Below are 21,011 nucleotides of genomic sequence, written 5' to 3'. Positions count from 1 at the left end.
TTTGGTCTTCACCTCAGGTCGCAAGATGAAGATTGAAGAGCCCTTGAAGTCAATCATTGGTTGTTTCTGTGCTGTATATTTGAATTGCATTACTGATGTGAAAGGGACACTGTAAATAGACTGTATTACCATGTACTCTATGTGCTGTGACCAGGTCTGACCCAAACCCATGGGGACCTTGTGATAAGGATTTGTCATTCACAAACTGCACCCAAGGGAACAGTGCCACTTCATCATGTATACAAGTCTGTCTGGAAGCCTGATTTCCACAACATACATCATTGATCATCCACCCTCTCCACTGGTACTTAAAGCAAGACCTTTCAAATTTCCTGTTGGCTTATCCATTTTTTAAGGGTCCAAGGCCCAGTTTTCATTACACCAGTTGGGTTTAATGAAACTGACGGATCACTGGTCAATTATTATTGACCAGTGTTGTTATTAGCCCTCCTGTTCACAAAACAAACAGTATTTTAGATAATCTAACACACTTGTTTTATTTAACATGGCCTGCTGGGTTAGAATTTTTCTTGAACACAGCAGCCGTTGCCACAATACAAACAGGCAGGTAGGAATTTGTAGGAATTGATTTCTACCGTGTATTATTGTAATTATTGATTGTATCTGATTCCGTGTGCACACTACACTCTTATTGCACCACCCTCTTTGCATTGGGGGTCCCGGTATTTTGCACAATACGCAAATGCATGTTATACTTATTTTCTAGTTGCCATGAGCCAACCAGTTGGCAGCAAGAAAAACATTTGGCAGCGTTGAGTCTCCTCAATGTATTGACCCTCCTTCAGCAAAATGCGCATATGTTGCACTGCAATCTAAGAAGACGCAGCTTCTCTGCATACAGGATTTTCATTATCCATTTCATTCAAGCTGTCACAAAGTCCCCTTGCATTGGCACTAAATTAGATTTTAGGATATTTTTTTTCCTGCTGTTAACTGTTGAGGAATTCAATAAAGAATTGACAGAAAAACAGTGCAAATGCTACATTTAAAGCCCAAAATGAGACACTTAAGCCACGAACTGCATAGCCTAAAGGAACTTGAGCTGAGAAAATGTTTTAACTCTCGTTTCTCACCGAGTGCCTGATCTTTGACATTAAACCTTAATATTTCACACATGGCTCAGAAACTAGACATTAATGGTCTTTACAGAATTTATTGTGTATTAGATTTGGGACAGACTCATACATCAGATCAGAGAAAATGCAGCTAGTACCTTTAAATTCCTTAGGCGGAGCCACCAGAGCACTGTAGTGGACTCGGGCTCTGCTTGAACGTGTGAAGAATCAGACAATATGTTTTATTCATAATACATCATCCTGGCATTCCACATTTTCCCCAAATATCATCCTTGAGAAAAATTGTCAAACGCAGACAAAATAAATTCTTCCCCTTAAGCTTGATGCTGATGTTGATCATGTTCATTTACATAACAACGTGACTGAGATGTGATCCTGAAGTTGTTTTTCTTCTCTTTTATTACCCACTTTACAGGAGAATTGTGATGTTCCTGATGTCACTTCTGGCCACTGCCGAGTACCCTCAAGACCCATTCCAGGTGTATTGTGGGAGAAACTATGAAAGTGAGTGCAGAAAGTGGTTGTTGCGAGCCTGCCTCAGTCGCCACTGAAAAGAACAAATTTACATTTGTGTGAAAGAGAAGCGTGTCTGCAGCACCAACAAGAATCCCTTGAGATGTGTTTTGATCACATCGAACAGTTCCAACACATGAGGTTAAAATAATTGATCCCCTGGAGGCAGAATAGTTTACCAAGTTTTGTTGAATGAATGAAAATTGTTACAACTATAATTGTACCATCGGTGACTTCTCTCAAAAACAAAATACAAATATTACATCCCAATCAAAGTACAACATATGGTCACAGTTTTCTCTGCCAGGGCAAACAGCAAATCCAACTGTCTGAATTTCAGTAAATGGACAACAGGAACAAAAGATCTTTTTGAACAGTTTGATGTTACATGACTGCAAGGGAAGGAAAGGAATGAACAGACAGACTGTGTGGAGACAGATCTGTTCATGAGCACAAGAGCAAAAGAGGAAATTTGTCTCAGGGATGACAACTGGAGCCGTCTCTCTGTGTCCCTTTCTGCAACAAAAGAGCAGCTTAAATTGACTAATTGGGGTTGGAGGATCACATGTGCAACAACCTTCTATGGTGATGGACTTGGCAGAGTCACCCAAACATACATCAAAACCAAAAGGAGTGAAGGATGCAGATAGCAATACTTGAACACTCTGCCTTACCGGCTGCCAGTCAACAACTGTCATTTAAAATAAACAGTCAGTTTCTTGTTAAGGTTTAAAGAAGTTTTATTTTAAAGTTTTAGTGGCTCAGACATTGTTTTTGTTTGGTGAACCATGAAAGAACATGTCTTCACATTGTAGTGGAAGATTAAAGCTGAATGATTGTTTACCTCTTGAGGACACAGCAAACCTTGTTCAGGTTTGGAGGGTCATGAAAAAATAAAAGATTATATTGACATTTCAAAGATCCACTGCTTGTCTAAGTTCAGGTCAATAGCAGAAGAGTTTGTTTTATTTTTTCATTTTACCGTTATTATCCAGGTTAGCCTGGCCAATATCTTCAATTACCATCATGAACAAAATTCTTCGGTCAGGTTTTGGGTCATGTCAATGTTGAGTGTTTCATGTTGTCTTGTCTTCACTTATTGCCTTGTATCAGTACATCTTGTTCTCCACTGCCAGGTCACGTCTGCAAGGTTGGGAAAAGCCAAGAATTTCCTAGGTTTGAACAATTGTGAGGAGGTTTTTCTCTATGTGAGTGTTTTGGAGTGTTTTTCTCTCCATTTGAAGTGTTTGGTTTGCACTTTTTTAAATAGATATATTTATTGTTAAGCGTGGAGACGTGCACTTGAGGCCTGTCATGTGTCAAGAGCCTGGTTTCCGCGGTCAGTTTAGAAGCTCCTGCAAAGTGCAGAGAGGTATTTTCAAACCTTCTTATGAAGCAAGTGAAAGAAAATTGCATTACCCAGAATTACACTTTATTAAATAGGCCTCACCAAGAAGGAAATGTAAAGTCTTTACAGGCTTCTTAGTGACCAAACACTCCAGCCGCATCAGGCATATTGCAATAAGCAATGCATTGAGCTGAGTGAACATTGTACGTTTTGCATTCCATATCCAGATTTATATCGTTTGGCGTTCTTTGTTGAAAGCAGATAAAAATAGGGGGGGGAAAAAAGTGTGTTCCTGTATGTGCTTAATGCATTAAGCACAAATAAATGTTCATCACAAAATGAAATCATTCATCATGATTTGCCGGCACTTATCCCACACGCTTGCACATACGAAATAGTGTACGACACCCAAAATGCTTCTGGGCGCAACAAAAAAACATCCACCCACCAAACTGTTCATATTCACATGTAGGGCTGCACCCACACTATGCAATGACACCCCTAAAGCACGATCCACTTCTCGGCACAGGACGCTTGCAAGAGGTGCGTTTCAGCATGATGTGTTTATGCACGAGCACAAGCACACTGACATATGCAACGGCCACAGCATGTGCAGCATGACTATCATATGTTATTCTATTTATTTTGACAAAAAATAGAAATCAAACAAACATTTTTGTTTCACTTGTAATTGATGTAACCTGGCGATGCATCAATAAAAGTTAATCGACTGACTGATGACAAACCTAGCACAGGCAACCGTGTTTCAGCACAGTTGGGGTTTGGGTAGTGCGAGTGCATTCCAGTGGGGTGGGAGTAGAGAGGAGGGCAATCTGTGCTACACAACAACTGGCCCTAGTGCGAGTGCACTCTAACAGATCAGGCAACTGACAGGTGTAATTGAACTCGTCTGGAACCTCATCAAGGGAGGCTCCACCCGCTACTCTATATAAAGGCTTTGCCACATCGCACAGGAGTGAGATAGCATGGCTGCTACGCAGCATATTCTCGCTGCTAATCAACCACCGTGCGCCAGGTCGAACTGTCTGTGTTGATGCATTTGTGTGTCAGCACTTCAGCCCACTCGTTCTGTCGGATCAGGCTGTTCAAATAAAGTGCTCAGTGACCTGTACTGAGATACGCCTCAATTTGGTGTCTCCACACATCCGAAGGGCAACCAAGTGCAATTTCCGCCCATGTCCAGAGGTCCAGTTACTGTCTGCGCTGTGTTTTTACACAGTAGGGAGCTTCCCAGAGGTGGTGGGCTGTATCCCTCTACAGAGCAAGGTATCAGTGTCAGTAGCTGTGTTTCCATGACCCCTAGAATTGCGCAAAACCTAAATATGGCCATAAAAAACTGGTCATGGAAAAGCCTGAACTTCGAAAAACCTCTCAAATATTGTTAAAATGTTTTTTATGAACTTCACACCATTCAATGGAAACACCTGCAAATCAGAATTGTGCTTTGTTGAAATTTTAGATATACTGCTTTTATTTTGCGAAAAAACTGTCATGGAAACGCAGCTAATGAGGCACCAATCCCTCTGCGCCATGCCCAGTCACCTGAATGCATGATTACGGGGGAATTAGTGCATTGGGGAGCAGCTCTTTTTTTGAAAATGCTGACAAAGTGGTGGGTATTGGAACAGATTTAGTTTCAGTACTGGGTTGGTGGACAGCTCCTCCGAAGAGCTTCTCAAAGAAGGATCTCAAGAGCGGTCACAAGACGGGTGTTATGAAGTGATTGGTAAAATGCTCTTATTTTAGAGCCACTTCCGAGCTCAACCCTTCCTAAATCCTTAAGAAGTGTCAGAATTGGGAAACTTTGGTGGTAGCAACCAACTTTTTCCTACACTGGTTGGAAATTAGCATTGCTTAATTCACAGTTATAAAAACAAGACAGACAGACAGTCTATGTGAATTGTGCCATTTTCAATTTTGTCACATTTCTCTCATGTCACAGTGTAGTTTTGCCATGTTGGTGCTGGCAGTAGTGGCTGCTGTGACGGGAGACTAGAGAATTGTTGGAGGCCGTTAATTCTCAGTCTTTGTTTTGAAAGTGGTTGGGCTGTGGAGTCTCTTCAAGTCACCTGCTATGTTCCTCAAGTTTTGCTCCCCGCCTTGGAGCAGATCAAGGCTGCAGCGCTCAAGAGGGATCGTTAATGTATGAATTTCTATGAACAGGCAGTGATTGTACTGTAGCACGAGTACATCTGAGAAAGTTTAAGCACAACAATATTATGAGATATTAATCTATGGAGGAAAAATTATTTTTTGCTCAGAAATGTTGGCCTTTTCAATGGGCCAGAAAATCAGCACCGTCACTACTGAAAAAACCCTTTTCATCAAGAATGACTTAGCTGCTCCGTAGCAATTAGAATGTGTATATTTAATGTTCTTGCATACACAGTGGTGTAGTAGTGGTTGTCATTATTAAAAAGAAAGATACATTTCATTAGGCAGTAGCTCAAAAATGGATTTTCATCTTTTTGTGTTGATGTCCAGTGACGTTTGATTACGGTTATGGTTAACTGTTTTTGTTTTTGTTTTTGTTGTAGTTTTTTAAACTGCTGACAAGAGGTAATACTGCAGGTGCAATGTTTCCTTCAAAAGCAGTTCTTCCTATAATGGAGATGCTGTTTGCTCCTGAATGCAAGCTGATGGCAGCAATTTTCAGGGAGGGAGGTAAAGAACAGAAATACAAAGTGTATATAATTGTATATGCAGGATATAAGGATACACAAATACATTATTGAAAAAACTCTTCTGAACTACTGGGCGCATTTGCAACTAATGCATTGCTCAGAATCCACATAAAAGCACCTGCGTGACAATGCTTGCGAAATGACTGTTACATTTTTAAAGAAGGAACCACTCAGGAAAGATGGGTGGCTGGGATTTCAGTTTTCTTATAGATGGGACTTGAAAAGTTCCCACCTGAGCAGTTTCAGTGCTTTGCAATAGATTGATTTGTCCAGACCAAGTTGTGGTGATATACAAAGAGAGGTGACAAAATCTTTTTTGATAGCTTTTACACAGATTTCGTCTTTTATTTAAAGAAATATTAGATTCATCCAGTCATACAAGCATGTTTATCCCATGTCAGGCTGTGGGGATGTAAATGTTCCCCATTATAGAAGCAAAATGCACCTGAGAGCACTGTAATGCCAAAAAACCAAACATGATATGTCATAATAAAATGCCACCGTGCACATTAAAAATAACTGCATGTTAAATAGTCACTGTTAATATTTCGTTGATGTGGTTTGAATTGTAACAGCAGCGTCGACGACAAGGTGAGCCAGTCGGAGGGTTCAGAGGTCTGACAGCTACATGCCTGATGTCCACCTCGAAACCTCAACCTGTGAAGGTCCCATTCGCCCTGATCCCTGTTAACTGCTGTCTCAGTAGGTAGTGCTCCTTCAGAGGTCAACAACAGAGACTGCACATCACATCTTCACTTTAACTTGTGTGAAATGCGACCTTGAAACTCTGGATATTACAAGTATATCTTTGAGGGACCTTGGAATGGAAAGACACTGATTAAAAGCAGAAGTCTCTGGGGTGGGCAAAAACCATCATCCTGGATGCCTGCGTGTCTGCTTTTTCAGCCTTATAATGAATACTGAGATGAACTATGACAAAAAAAAAAAAAGAGTTAACAAAAAGAGCAAAGCAGCAACAAACTACTCCAGTTAAAATGGACAAATGCCAGCAGTGGTTGGCGACCTGTTTTTTGTCTTTGAGGGGACAATAAAGGACAATTGCTTAGAACCACCAGCCTTTTCCAACCTCACTGACTGCATAGCTGCACGCTAACTTTAGACTCGACCATAAAAAGAACGAATGCCAGGCTGCATTGGGAGATTGTAGGTTCGATCATATTAAAGACGATAAAAAATGGTACCCATTTGTCTCTCAGTATTTAGGTTTGGACTTTGGGGGATTAGATCACCCATTGATTCCCGAGCGCGGCGCCACCGCTGCTCACCAGTCCCGCGGGGGATGGCTCCATGAGGATGCTGCCATTTTCGTACCCTTTGAGATGTGCTGTACAGTGTGAACCTTTAACCAATTGATCGCTAACATAGCCAGCCACATGTATCATTTGCCTCGTACGGTTGTCTCAAAATGAAGCGAGGGATTAAGCCATCGAACCCTTTGCTACACCATGAAGGCTGCAGCTCATGTTTTCCTGATGAGCTGCACATGTACGATACTAAAAGATTTGGTCTTGATACGCTAAAGAGATGATGCAAAAAAAAGGTACTTAAATAAATATGAGCAACTCTATAGTAGTTTAAATATGGTAATCAATAAGTAAAAAATATGCCTGGATATAGATTTTAAAGTATCGATCCCTCTGAACTGGTCTCAACTGATGAATACACTAACATTAAGATAGATAGTATGGATATTTGGGTCGATACACCCAGCACTAACCGCACGGATGGGAACATATGCATCTGCACTCCCACAGACAGTGTTTGCTACCCATTGTTTTGGCACATTGATTAAACATTGTTTCCTAGAATCGGACATGCAGGGGCTGAAAATAGCAGCAGTCAGATGAAGCTAAACTTAGTAATTCACTGAAAAGCAGGTTTCTGCAGTGAGCAAGGACACTCCCACACGCTGCCATTGGCTGCACTCTGTGAATTAAGACAAAGCATCAATATTCAGAGTCATCCTGTCTGAAACAAATGCTAAGAAGGAGCACCCCGACTCTCCGCAGGACGTAAATCCTGTAGTCATTGAATGACTCATAAATTCAGCTTTTAGTCAGACAGCAACAGCAAGCCAGCGGATCACGCTGTGCATTGTAGGAGGGGGGTGACGGCAACGCTGTGACAGCTTGTCGTTGTTTTTCCCTTCTCTAATTCTGGCGCACCGACTGATATGTATAATAGGCATCTCCCGCTTGGGTTTATGTTTGTGTTTCATGAAATCTCTTGACACTCTCAATGGGAAGAGCAAAACCTTTCGAGGGAACCATGTGGAAAAAAAAAACTCAACTCAAAAAACAACTTTTTCTCCTCCTCAGATAATCACTTCAATGATTAGTTTGCAGCACCTGTATTGTTTACATGTCAGTGTGTTGAGGTGGACGTGTCTTTCTTATCCTCAACAAGTAACAAAAGTGTGACAATAAAGGAAATGATGCGTGCGTTTCATGATCTCAGAGTTTCCCTCAGGCAAAAGAGAAAAATCTGACTTGCTGCCTGATCTTCACATTTGCGAGTGCCGTCGTACTTCTGATCGTGCAGGCACATTCATCTGAGTCTTTAAACGTCTCTGAGACTGGGAACCTGAGCAATAGCATCCGATCTGCCTTGCACCTTCAGGCGATGCTTTAAATTGTTTACAGTGACAAGCACCAGAGGTTTATTTGACAAAATCCGGATACTTCTCGAGCTTTGTTTGAACCCAACAATTGTGTGTGTGTGTGTGTGTGTGTGTGTGTGTGTGTGTGTGTGTGTGTGTGTGTGTGCGTGCGTGCGTGCGTGATAAAAGACAGTGGGAAACGGCCGTGGGCTCAATTGCCTCTCATGTCTGAACCTCTGAGTCTCTGAAGTCTTAACCTCACGCTTTTCCTCGATCCCTCCTAAACAAGACGGAGAAAGGGGACAAATACAATAATAACACCTTTTACCATGTTTGTAATGGAAGCCTCTCGAGAACTCTGCGCAAGTCTCATTGAAGTATAATGATTCCAAAGGCGCGCTCTGTCTGCCGTTGAAGGGTGTGTGGGGGGGCTCTTCAAACGCCGTGCAGCGGAATGTGACAGTGTTGGAGTCAGCACAGCAAGCAGAAACCGCTCGGAGAGGGGAAATAATTGGCCGTGCCGTGCCAAGGCATACGCGTCAGTCTTCCTCGTCGCAACCAGGAACGCTCAAATTGCGCCATCTCCGAAAAAGAAATGAAACATCTCAATTGAGACGCCCGTACGCGCAATCAATGTCCTCCAATGAAATCAGGCGGCTTTCTAAGTCAGATTTTCTTACGACAGCGTATCCTTTTAATCAAGGACCCTCCCTGTTGGACAGTTGGTCTCAAGGCTGCTCAGTGTTTATAATGCGCACTGCCACTAATGACATTTTCTATTATGTTAATTAACCAATATCCAAAAGCCCTGAGGATGGCCTCGGGTGATGACGGTGGCAGGGAAGTGGGGAGATGAACTGACAGGTTGCACCGTGACGATCCCGCCAGGTGGAGTCCGGCGCTCTTGCTTCCTCTGCAGTTCTCCGCAACCGCAACGCTAACGGTGAAGCCTGGGGGGGAGGGGGGGGGAACGAAGAGCGGATGAGATTTCTAATAGACGCGGACTGCGCAGCTCAGACGTGCCGCGCGAACGTTCTTTGTGTCTTGTTCAGGCTTGACAAGGTGCTGGAGAAGTGCCAAGAACGCAGAATTTTCGCCCCTCTTTCACAAATTCCAGCAATCTTCGTCTCCCTCTGCTGCGGCCAACCCATCATTGAGCGCAGCCTTTAATATCCGCCCGCACATTAATAACACAAATTGCAGGAACCAGCCTTTTTTTTTTTTTTTTTTTTTTTTACTTGACGCTTAATTGAAGACATGGTCTCGCGCGCTCCACTGAGCGCAAAATTTATTATTTTCAGCAAAGTTCCCCGGTGCTCCTCCATGACACTTTTTCACCTAAACGTGCCCAGTGGCTTTCCACGGTTTGTCAGCCTGTCATATATGGAAAGTACCTGCAGGAGAGAAGGAGGACAGCAAGGCACTAATAGGGTGACAAAATACAGAGCCAAGCAGTTTCTAGAGGGAAAATGCTGCCACCGTGATTCGAGACGGAATGGAAAAATAATGTGCAGCTTTCCTCCAATCCGGAATCTTATCTGTCCCCTCAGAACTTTTTAATAGTTACTGCCGCCGAAATGACTGGATTTCTTCAGGGTTCTTAGAAGCGCGAGAGAGAGGGAGTGCGATATGGTTTCTGTTTTGCGGCTAATGCATAATGATTGAGGGGGAAAACGCTGGCACGGTAACTTTTGCCTGTTCCATGACCAGCTGCTTTCTGCATTCAATTCATTTATTTGGAGGACAATAATGAAGAATCAGGATGCCGAGCAGCTCGGGAAACCAAGCAGAAGATAAACAGGGAATTAAACGACGTCGGCGACGATGGGAATTGTCGCACACAGAAAATGTCTGGAAGTCGCTTCAAAGTCCAACTTTTCCAGCTTGAGGAAGAAGTGGGGGGAAAAAAAAAATTAATTGCTTCATCTTGATAGCTAATGTCAATTAGGAAGCCCAGGGGACTCGGCTGTTTTGAAAAGCGAGCGGGCCGCTGGTTTGAAGTCCTGCATCATTTTTTTTTTATTTAGTTTTTTTATCCATTCCATTGTTTGCCGGCGCTTCTCGTCACCGTCGCGCTAATGAACCTGTTTTCACTCACAGCTCATAATCCGCAGGAGGAATCGTTCCTCAGACTGCATCCTTTCATGGTCTTTTACCCAGCAGCTGTCAGTCAGACTGGCGACGAGTCGGCAGCAGGGCGAGAAAACGAAAACAAAAAAAAGGCGTCGCCTTGTGTGAGTCACGGGGACCAAGCGGACGAGCTATACATAGAACGGCTTTGGGGAGAACTTTCTCTCGGGGGCGAGCCGAAACACCTGCGCAGCACACCGCACCATCCATTAGGTGTATAAGCTGCTCTCAGATGGCCTATTCTCTATTGGACAAGATCATTAGTTTTGCCTGAGCCCCCATCACCGCGTAGACTTAACTGTGCCCTCACCTGGGACTCCCTACCCACGATCCTTTGCATCAGTGCCCCTCCTACCCCCAAAGCTTCACTTTGTGTTTTCATCCCCTAAATGTCCCCCTACAGTCCTTTATTCCGCAGCGATAACCCTTCATCCGCTGCCTTCCAAGAGTTTTCTCCCCCCCCCCCCCCCACACGCACACACACACACACACACACACACACTGTCTTATGTCCAATTTCAGGGTGCACTCGTTAGTACCCCACATGTGGGTACAGGGCTTTCTGGATGGTTTAGGGAAATGAAAGAAAGTGAAAAAGAAAATTATAGATAATGAAAATCACCTCAGATTTTTTTTTTTCATCAACTTTCTGTTTGTTGAAATTTTTCCTTTGAGATTGAGGACAAAGAATATTCACGTCCATTTATGGGACTTAAGCTATGCACAAACACACAAGCCCATGAAATTCCACTTTGGATGACTTATTTTCCTTTGGGGACAAAAAAATAAAGGGGACAAGTTGTTTCTATGTATTTCAAACAATGTCTAATGGAGATGGTTTTGGTCCCCAGTCGCAATGGCGTCCCCAATCAACTGGTGTGTGTGCAGGTTAAAGTCCCCAGAATGGACATAAGTAAACACACACACACACACTTTCATCCTCAGTTCTCCCTACAACAACTTTCTAGCGACCTGCGCACTCCTCTCCCTCCTTCCGCCCCACCCAGGGATCGCTCTGTCCATATGTTCTCCTCTCTATCAACCCTCTCTTCCTCCTCCCCTCCTCTGCTCCTGCTCCTCCTCCTCCTCTACTCCTCCCCCTCTGCGAACTCACCCCAGTATTTCCCCGCCGCCGCCGTCTCCGCCGTCCTCTGCACCTTGCTAAACGGAGCACCGCATTATCCCCTCCTCCTGCTTCCATCAGGGCTAGCTGGCCTGTCAGCCCCGAGCCTTAGTTAATCACTCAGGCAGCCAGGCAGTCGGGGCCAGGCTCGCCGCGAGCTCCCTGGGCGCTAATGGCGAGGCAAGGCCGGGAGAGAAAGCAAGCAAGGGGGGAGGGCGGGCTGGACTCATTAGCAACACAGGTATTTAAGGGAACGGTCCATTTCAAATCAAAAGATAATTTGTCTCCCCGTCTGCCGAGGACTTTTTTTTTTTTGCAAGACTCTGCAGAGCTGTAGGTCAGCCAGCGCTGCTAGGCTGCGGCTGTGAATGGGCCGGTCGGGTGATGTTATCAATTTGAGGTTTGATAAAACACTTCTTGTGTTCACGTGGCATATTTTACCCTCAAACGGAAGCCTGGCCTCAGTATCCAGAGGCTCTATTTTTTTTTTTTTTTTTCTTTTTAAATGCTGACTCAATGTTGCTGGCCTGCTGTGGGGACAGGACTCGATAAAGCTGAAATATGACCCCCATTTGCACAGTGACACTTCTTCAAATAAAAGGAGGGAGGAAAAAAAAAGTTGCTGTCAGGCCCCTGAGGTAATCAATGCCTTTCAGCAAATCCCTCATTGCCCATTTTGAGTGAGCATGTGCAAATCAATAGGAGCCTGGATTAAAAATTCATTGCAGGCAATTAAATCTGTGAATGACGGCGACAGTGTACTTCATAAGAGGAGAAATAAAAAAATGGTCACGGCAACTTAATTTGTTCTACGCCTGCATGCATTAGGCGAAACAAAAATACACATGGCAACAAAGTCACATTTCATGCTCATCAAACACTGATGCAGATCAGATGCCAGAACACACATTTAGTTCTTTAAATAGCAGGTTTTCTTTGACAGACAAGTTCCAATTCCGGACAACACACCCTTGCAATGTTTTATTCATAGTTTGTAAAATTCATGCAAGTGGCACTTGTGCGTTGTTTTTCCTGGCACTTGTTAAAAAGAGTGTCGTCTGAAACAGGAAACCCTGAGGTTGTAGTGCATGTGTGCAAGCAGGGAACAAGGATCTTGAACTGGACTAGTATGACAATACTTTGCTTTGTCCTTGAAAGTGACAACTTCTTATGAGTCCCACTTTATTACCATTAAGAGGAAATCATAAGCGATATATCTTTTGACCTTAAGTGATGGGCTTGTAACTGAGAACTTTTTTTTTTTTGGTCATTGTAACTTATGACTGATGAGAGTGATTTCCTTGCCGCATGCATCTATTATGGTCTACTTATCCAGGAGGCTGAAGGCTGATCTGGGTAATTCCGGCATCCTTTTACTGAGCTGCACTTCTCAGCTCCTGACACGCCTGGGCCCCTAAAGGGGAGCATCCCAGAGGCATCCCAATTAGGGAACTGAATCACCTCAGCCTCCTCCTTTTGACACGCCGGTGCAGCAGCCCTACTTTATCAGTTCCAGCCATACGTCTGCCATCTCACCCAATCTCCTTTGCTCAGACAAGCTGACCTGGAACTGCGAGAGCAATGTCCGGCAGAGCCATCTTGTAAAACCTACCATGAGAATCAATGTTTTCTCAATATGAATACTAATCAGCTTACTTCAAGGACAATTGATTTAGCTATGCACATGTCATAGATGCAACCGCAAGATTGTTTTTGTTGTTTTTTGGATTGTTTTAGTTGTACAGCAAAACACCCCCCTCCTCCGTCTGGTTAGTATTCCTTTAAAAAGTCCAACACAATGTCTTTCCATCATTCATAACTTCTATATGGACAGCAGCAAAATACAGTCCACTATTAGTCTATTCCAATAATATATATATATATATATATATATATATATATATATATATATATATATACATATATATATATATATACGGATGGGTTTTCAGTTAGTTTTCTCTTACCTATTCTCCTATTCTAAAACATATTCTAAAGTTTCTACCTTGAGTGAATACAGGCTCCCAATGAATTATGTAACTGTAGAGTGAGAAGATCAAAATACACCCCTATGTGCCATTTTCTCCTGCACTACTATTGTCGGTGCACTGCGGTCCAACTGCATCGCTCCAACCAACACACACACACACACCCATGCTCAGTTAATGCAAGCTCCGCATAGCGACAGTGCCGCGACTGTCTATCCTGCCACTATGTGCGGCCGCAACCCAAACAGGCTCTGCCATTTCCACCACACACAGGCTCCATTCATGCAAACCCTGGGAAGTGGAGACAGAATCGCTCTGCGGGGGGAGAGATTGCCAGTATTTGACGCTACGATTTCACAAACACAAGGCAGAGGCACTTTAGATTTTCATTTACATTTAAAAGACGAGGCGATTGCCATGATGTTGACTTAACAGCCTTAAATGTCAAATAAGTGGCTTTGCGTGCAGTAGCACAATGCTGAACCAATTGTCATTTGTTGTATGACTCATAAAAGACAGAGCCAAAATAAAAGTCTCACATCCCAGTGCATATAACAATTATGTGTAACTACGAGTGATTAATGTTAGAACGTTTTGCAGCCATTTTCATTTTCTCCGTGTGTCATAGTTGTTTTTGTTTTTTTTTAAAGTACTAAGGCCTAAAGAACCTTTTACAACAACAGGACCTGTAAGCACCTGTCACTTGGAAGTGCGCGGTGTCAACCTGGTGCATAGAACCTTCCCAGAACCTGATGCCGATGCCTCGAGGGAATTTGAGCCAACGGCTGATGTCAAAGTTGCGTGTTATTCTCAGCAGGTGGAAGTGTGAACATATTAAAATGTCTGCCACAAATGCGAGCGTGGTTTTGTGCTTTGATGTTTTTATGCAACAGAGGTTTCTCATCCTCCAAAAGATGTCTATTTTCAGTCCCTGAAATAATGAACATTTTCTGCAGAAGTGGAGGCCAAAAAAAAAAATAAAAAAAATGAAAAAAGCAGCAGTGCAGTGGGCACAGAGGAAGAAGACCTGTCACCATGTTGACATCCTCGCTATTAGAGGAACATTCTCAGGTGCAGTGGCTGGCGGTCTCCAGTGTTTACAGGGGAGCATCATTAGCCCGGCGTCTCACAGCCTTAAAATGTCATATATCCACAGTAATGAACTGTGAGAGTTTGCACTATTCCCAAACTTCCCCGCTGCAGCACCCACATTAATCCAAATGTTCAAACTCCGCAACTGGAGTCCCTCCACTCATTAACAGTGGCAGAAATCAAGATAGGAATAATGAGGGAGTGCCCGCAAGCCAGAATATATATTAAAGAGTAGAGTATAGGAAGGGGAGGGTCAGGGAAGAGAGCGAAAACAAACCTGTCACACTGTCAGCCAGGAATATAGGATCGGGGTTTCATGTGTAGTGAACTGGATGCACTTTGGTGTCAAGGTTGGGAGCACACGGCAACACACTGGGAAGACCTCATATAACACTCATTGATTTTCATGCTAGAACATGATTTTCTTTCCCTTTGTCCTTTAGGCAAAAGACAATGTTGTCTTCTTCCATCTATATGTTGTATGTGGCTTAACTTCCCCCAAAATGTAGGTGAGTATCCAACGATAGTAGTTTACACTGCCACAACCCTTGAATAATAATAATAATAATAATGATAATAATAATAATAATAATAATAATAATAATAATAATAATAATAATAATAATAATTTCAGTAGTAAACAAGATCATTTATCTGAGACCATGAAAAAAATCCACTCACTCCAGTTCAATCCCTTTTTGTTTTTAACTTAATCACCACTGATTCATTTTTGAGCAGCAGAGACATAAACAACAGAAAATCACATCAGCAGCAATTTAAAAGCAAATATAGCATTGCTACTGAACAATACTGGAAATAGAGTCGACAGATAGTTTTAAATGGGGTTCAGCAAGCAGGTTGCTGCCTTAGTCCTCCTTTGGTTTGCCTAATACTTCATCATTTGCCCACTGCAGTTAAGATACGGGGGCATATTAATGCTTAGAACCAGTGCAAATGCTCTTAAATGATGGAAGACTGAAGATGCGGGGCATTTTACAAAATAAAAATATTGCAAATTGCAAAATAATATCCTTGCTATGGATTTTTCCATATTCACTTGAAGGCATTTACCAACCTTGCATCATAAACGATTTAATCGAATCTCCAATGCTCGCAGACAGTGTCCCATTGCAAATCCATTAATCAGCAGATGAGATCTTATCAATATCACATTTTCCCAGAGCTTCGCTGTACAGGTAAAGAAATGTGTTTTCTATCTCAGAGCGTGTTTTTTCAAGAGATTATACTTCACCACTGCGGAATATTAACAATGTCATGTTGCTCATTTTCCGATAAACAAAAATAAAATAAAAAGGAGGCCAAATGGCTGCTGTCTCTGTGATACTCTGGGACATTTAATGAGTTTGCCTTGTGCAACAAATTTAAATAAACCACGTCACATACTGATTTGACCTCGCAGATTGCACATTAATTACTTTCTCACATGTGAAAATAGCATTGGTTGATGTCTGTCTCTTCTGTGGCTGAGCGGCTGAATTGTCTGTTATGTTCACACGTTTCATTTTGTTTTTGCAATGTGCGTTGGATTTCGAGGGATTAAGTGGCCTGAATGCAAATGTCTGTCTCATTGCATAAGATGATATAATGTAAGTATTCAAACCGTCTGCAAGATGGCAGAAGCACGAAGCTGCGGTGGAGTGGATGTAGTTCTACCAGGATGAAACATCGAAAGTGATGGTTGATTGAATGATTTACTCGTACACCAGGGTGGGAATATTGCAGCCGGCATCAAATGTCCAGGGTGTTTACCTCAGCTGTTATGGTTTTTTTGTACACACAGTCTGTAAACTGCATGGACTGTGCCCAGGGAAATGGACTGTCCAGCACCTTCACGGTCCCCTAAAGCGCTTTACCCGTTTACACAACACAGTCATACACCAATGGGTGGCTGCTGCCATGCAAGCTGCTGCCAGCCCCATTGGGAGCAATTTAGGGTTCAGTGTCTTGACGTGTGGACAGTTGGATTTGGGATTCGAACCGCTGACCCTTGGATCACTGGGAAACCCGCTCAACCAATTGAGCCGGTGGTTGAAGGTCTTGGCCCTGGTCCACCAGCTGACCCCGGAGACCGGAGGGCTGGTGCGGAGGTGATGGTGCTTTCTGCCCTCTGACTCCACTGCTGCTCTTTTGGATTTTGATTGAACTTTAGTCAACAATCCAGAAAGTGGAATGCAATGTATTCAGTTGGTTGTAGTTTACAGCCGTTCCACTGCTTGCCACTCTGAATTTAAAGGTATTTAGTGTGACTGTGCATAAAGCTGGCAGAGAGTGTGAAAACGTTTAACGCCAACGTTACGAAATTGGAGAGGAGGATTTTCCATGTCAATATTCTATTTAGAGGATTGTATTTATGACTCACCAGGATGCAAGAAAGAACACAGAACGAGCTCATCTCATGTGTGATGTCAGCTTGTTCATGACTGAACTCTATATGCAAACCACATTAAAATTTTAGCTTACATCTGGTTTGGCTCAGCAGCCAAATGCACAATGAATTAATTTACATCTTCATTTTAAAACAATGATGGTCTCAAAAATAGATCTCAGTATAGAAATCTGACTTGGGTGTTTAATTCTGTTCTCTAAGCCATGACTGGAGATGAAGGTTTGAAGTTTTGTAAGCAGGTTGGTGTAAAGGCATCAAAACCCTGGAAGGTCTCCTGTCGTGAGCGTGAGAAGTCAAGCAACATTTACCATACTTACCAACTCCCCTACCTTTATACGAACCCAACTCGCCAGGGGAAAAGGGGAGTATCTCACAACCAGGGTGGATGGAATTCAATGTAAATGAGAATGAGAAATGAGAAAAAACACATTTTTTTAGCAAGCACATTGGCATTTTTTTTCTTTTTTTTCAGATATCACAATTTGGCCAAAACATGACTCAGGCAATTATGCTATTAGGCTAAATATATTCAAAATTGCTAATATCGACAACGTGCTACATGAGCTGCACTGTGTCCGGCCGGGCACAGTATAGGCAGAGCAGACCTGTTGTGAGCGTTCACTTGCAGCAGGAGAACATGTTGCTGTCTGTGTCCTTCGTTGCTGCGCCATCGCTCCATCTCTTCAACAAAAGCCCCACAAACTCATCGCAACTTACCGAGCATCCACCTCATTACTCAGTCCATTAGCTGCAGCCAGTAAGGAGGAGCTACTGAATTTTCTAAACATTAAAGATAAAATTGCAAAAAGTTTAGTCACAATGAGTAGTGGCGATGGTGAAGCAGAGAGTGAGGAGGCAAAAGGGGGAGAGGAAATAATTTTTGCAAGAGGACAATTAAGCGATTAGGCTTCACTGCAAGAGGAAATTGCTTTTTTTTTTTCCTTTCTTTTGGAAATGGGCTTGGTAAAAAATCTGTAGTGTGACACAGAAATACAAACAAATCAAAAACATTCCAACCGAGAGGCAGAATTGTATTTTGTTTTGAGGGTTTTTAAAACAAATTACTGTATATTGTGTATTGATAATTGCATATATATATATACACACACACACACACACACACATATATTTATACACACACACACATTATAGCAGGGGTCTGCTGGAGCAATTTTAACGGTGACAACAGATGATTTGCTTCTATTTTTATGAACATTTCGTCTCAACGTCTTTCTTGAATTCTAACAATTCTACCGTCAACTATGGAGAACAAACACAATTTGACAGATTGCGTAACCTTCTTTCAACACCTTCACACCAAACCATCTTGAAATGCAAGAGATGCGCATATATGTTCTACACGGTGCTACATTTCAAGCTTAGCAGGGAGAAAGAAAAATAGGATTCTAAAGTGACAAAGGCCTTTTATTCGTTTTTTACGCTCGAAACAGTTGAGTCGACAAAAAAAATGTCAATTTCCAAAGCGCCAAAGCTCAGAACACAATGTCTGACTTCCCCATAGCGTAAATCCCTTGAACCTCTCTCATTAAATGCCACCGCAGCCATGTGAGCCCTGGCTGAGTTGAGCGGCAGCCGGGCGCTGCCTGCGATTGCTCCCTGGCCTGGAGTTGTGCTGCAAGCCCACACAGAGGCCAACAGTGGGCAGGTGCAGAAAAACGGCCCTGATAATTGGCTGGCTGGTGTGTGGGCCACTCCGGTGGGGGCTGGGGCTGCGACTCCTTCGGAAGACACACAAAATGAGCGTCCGCATCAACAAAAAATTGAGGTTGGCAACCTCCATGCACGTCTGGGCGATTTTTCAAATGAGCATTTCTGGGCCCCAGAGGAAAGCATAGTGCTCCTGCTATCATAAGCAATTGGAAAAGAAATGGACAGAGAATACTTTTTTTCACTTTTTTTTTTTTTTTGCTGGCATGCAAAAATAGGTTGTGTAAGAGGGCATGCTGTGATGTTCAAAGAGCGGCGGTGGATTAGAGCAGGAAGAGGGATGTTTTATTTTCTGAAGAAATTAGGTCAGCCTATTTGGCTTTTTTTCCATTCTTATTATCTCGCGGTCTTCCAGTTAAACCTCGTATTTCATCTTTCTTGTATTGATAAAGAGATCATGTAACTGAGCTCTCGCTCCCGTTACAAAGTGGAAAGACTCTAACCCGACTTTGGCCTCTGACGCAGCTCTAACGACGCAGAGCCCGAGCGTGCAGACCGAATTCCTTTTTAATTTTTCTTCCACAGGCTCTTCAGCCGCCTTCAAAGTTTGACTAACAAATTGACACAAGCCCGCGCGGTTGTGTTTAATCACGAGCGGCCCTAAAGCAGGCGTGATAAAGGAACCGGCACGTAGGAGCTCCAGTGTGTGAATGAAGTGCACTGCAGAAAATGGAATCAAATGAAGTGGGTTATTTCATTTTTCAACATGATAAATTTTGGGAAGAGAAAATGTGGCCATTAGATGGGAGCTGATTTATAATTTTTTTTTTTTTTTTTAAAGGAAAAACGGCAGAAACCCGATTCCATTCCTTAAATAAATGAGCGTGTCAGACACTCAGGCAGACTTCAGATTTTCTGAAGGAGAGACTCGTACGTTTGGTTTCTGTGCATTTGGATTTGCGCTTGTTTGCACTCCTCAACAGCATGTATGCATTTATGCTATCCACCTTATTTCTGACTGTTTACATACGCTCTATGTATGGCTCTGCATTATGAGCTTGTACACTATTTTTTTTTTTTAGGGAAACATGCAGGTCATCAGACTGAAGGGTCATTTTCTCCCTGAGGAATTTTTTTCCCCAATGTTTTAGAGCAGCGAAAGAAGTGTAATACGACAAGAATGTTCAAGTCAACACTCTCATGAGACATCCCTATTTTCACTTTTTTTTTTTTTTTTTTTCGGCAAAGGTATCAAGGTAGCAGCACCATCATTTGTGGGAAATGGCTCGTGTCCTCTCGTCCAGTGGCCCCGGCACGCCTGAACAGAATGTGAATGAGCGGACTGAGGGACGCATTTGCATTTTGGCCAACCAAATCATTATTTTTATAGACTCGTTTCGCAATTACATATTCCCTGCGTTAATGTTACTTTCCAATGGAATTAGTTCTTTATGTGCTCCGTTGCTTATAGTCCATTAATTTAGTTTTATTGCAGCCAAATTAGATTCACTTATCCCCTCTGGCGACGGAGCCCAGTGTGCATAAAAATAACTTATACCCCAAAACATTTGGTCTCAAACTATTCACCTGAAGACAGTGAAAGCAGGCCAACCTGAATGTCAATGCCCTTCAAAACTCCTACGCATTTCAACCCTTTTATTGTTGTGCAAACTGCTTGTGTTTCCAGAAAGTTTACTTTAAAAGTCACAGCCTGGCTGGGTCACGTCTCCCGAGATTTATTTCTGGGGGAATGTTTTCTCTCAGGACCCGGCATTGAGACGACGATGATGATAATACCGTCACCTTCACCCGGCAGACTCCGCACATATGCCACTCTTTTATCTGTTAGTGTTGGGTTTTAGGGCTCCCATTACGGCATTATGAGTTTGAATGTGTGTTTTCTTTTTTTTTTCCCCGCCTGAGAAAGAACTCCGACTGGCTGAGGTCACTTTGGGAATTGTGTCTGATTGCGGCTTGTTTGGTGAACTATGAAGTGCATTTTCAGAGAGCCGCTCAATGACTCTGCGGGGACATGCCGCCAGGAACACAGGCTGTATAGAGACAACACAATGTCGAGCAATAAAAGCAAAAGCACCGCGATTCCAAAAATATTTGGGCTGTAAAATCGAATAATAGCCGTCTCGATGGGAGTTATGGGTCTATGATGGAAAAAAGCAAGATTGTCCACTGTGTGATTTACAATAGATACAGACACACAGTTCTGTTTTTTTTTTCTGTCTCTCTCTCTCTCTTCAATAAAAAGGAAGCTTGTAAAAGCCATTAAATATAAATTTAAAAAAAATCAAAGTTGGAATTAAAG

The 21,011-nt window shown here is 42.8% G+C and overlaps 1 long non-coding RNA gene across 1 annotated transcript in view; it reads left to right on the top strand.

Annotated features, from left to right (window-relative positions):
• Positions 1-21,011, top strand: part of LOC142900829 (uncharacterized) — a 162,424-nt gene that overhangs the window by 113,637 nt on the left and 27,776 nt on the right. The window contains exon 2 of the long non-coding RNA XR_012928936.1: positions 1,513-1,601. This is a non-coding gene — a long non-coding RNA (uncharacterized LOC142900829). The remainder of the gene's footprint in view (positions 1-1,512; positions 1,602-21,011) is intronic.

This window comes from Nelusetta ayraudi, unplaced genomic scaffold (genome assembly GCF_046127955.1).
Source record: "Nelusetta ayraudi isolate G7.1 ecotype Tasmania unplaced genomic scaffold, CSIRO-AGI_Nayr_v1 ptg000084l, whole genome shotgun sequence".
NCBI lineage: Eukaryota > Metazoa > Chordata > Actinopteri > Tetraodontiformes > Monacanthidae > Nelusetta > Nelusetta ayraudi.
The sequence above is the reverse complement of the archived record's forward strand: the minus strand, read 5'-3'. Positions and strand labels throughout refer to the sequence as shown.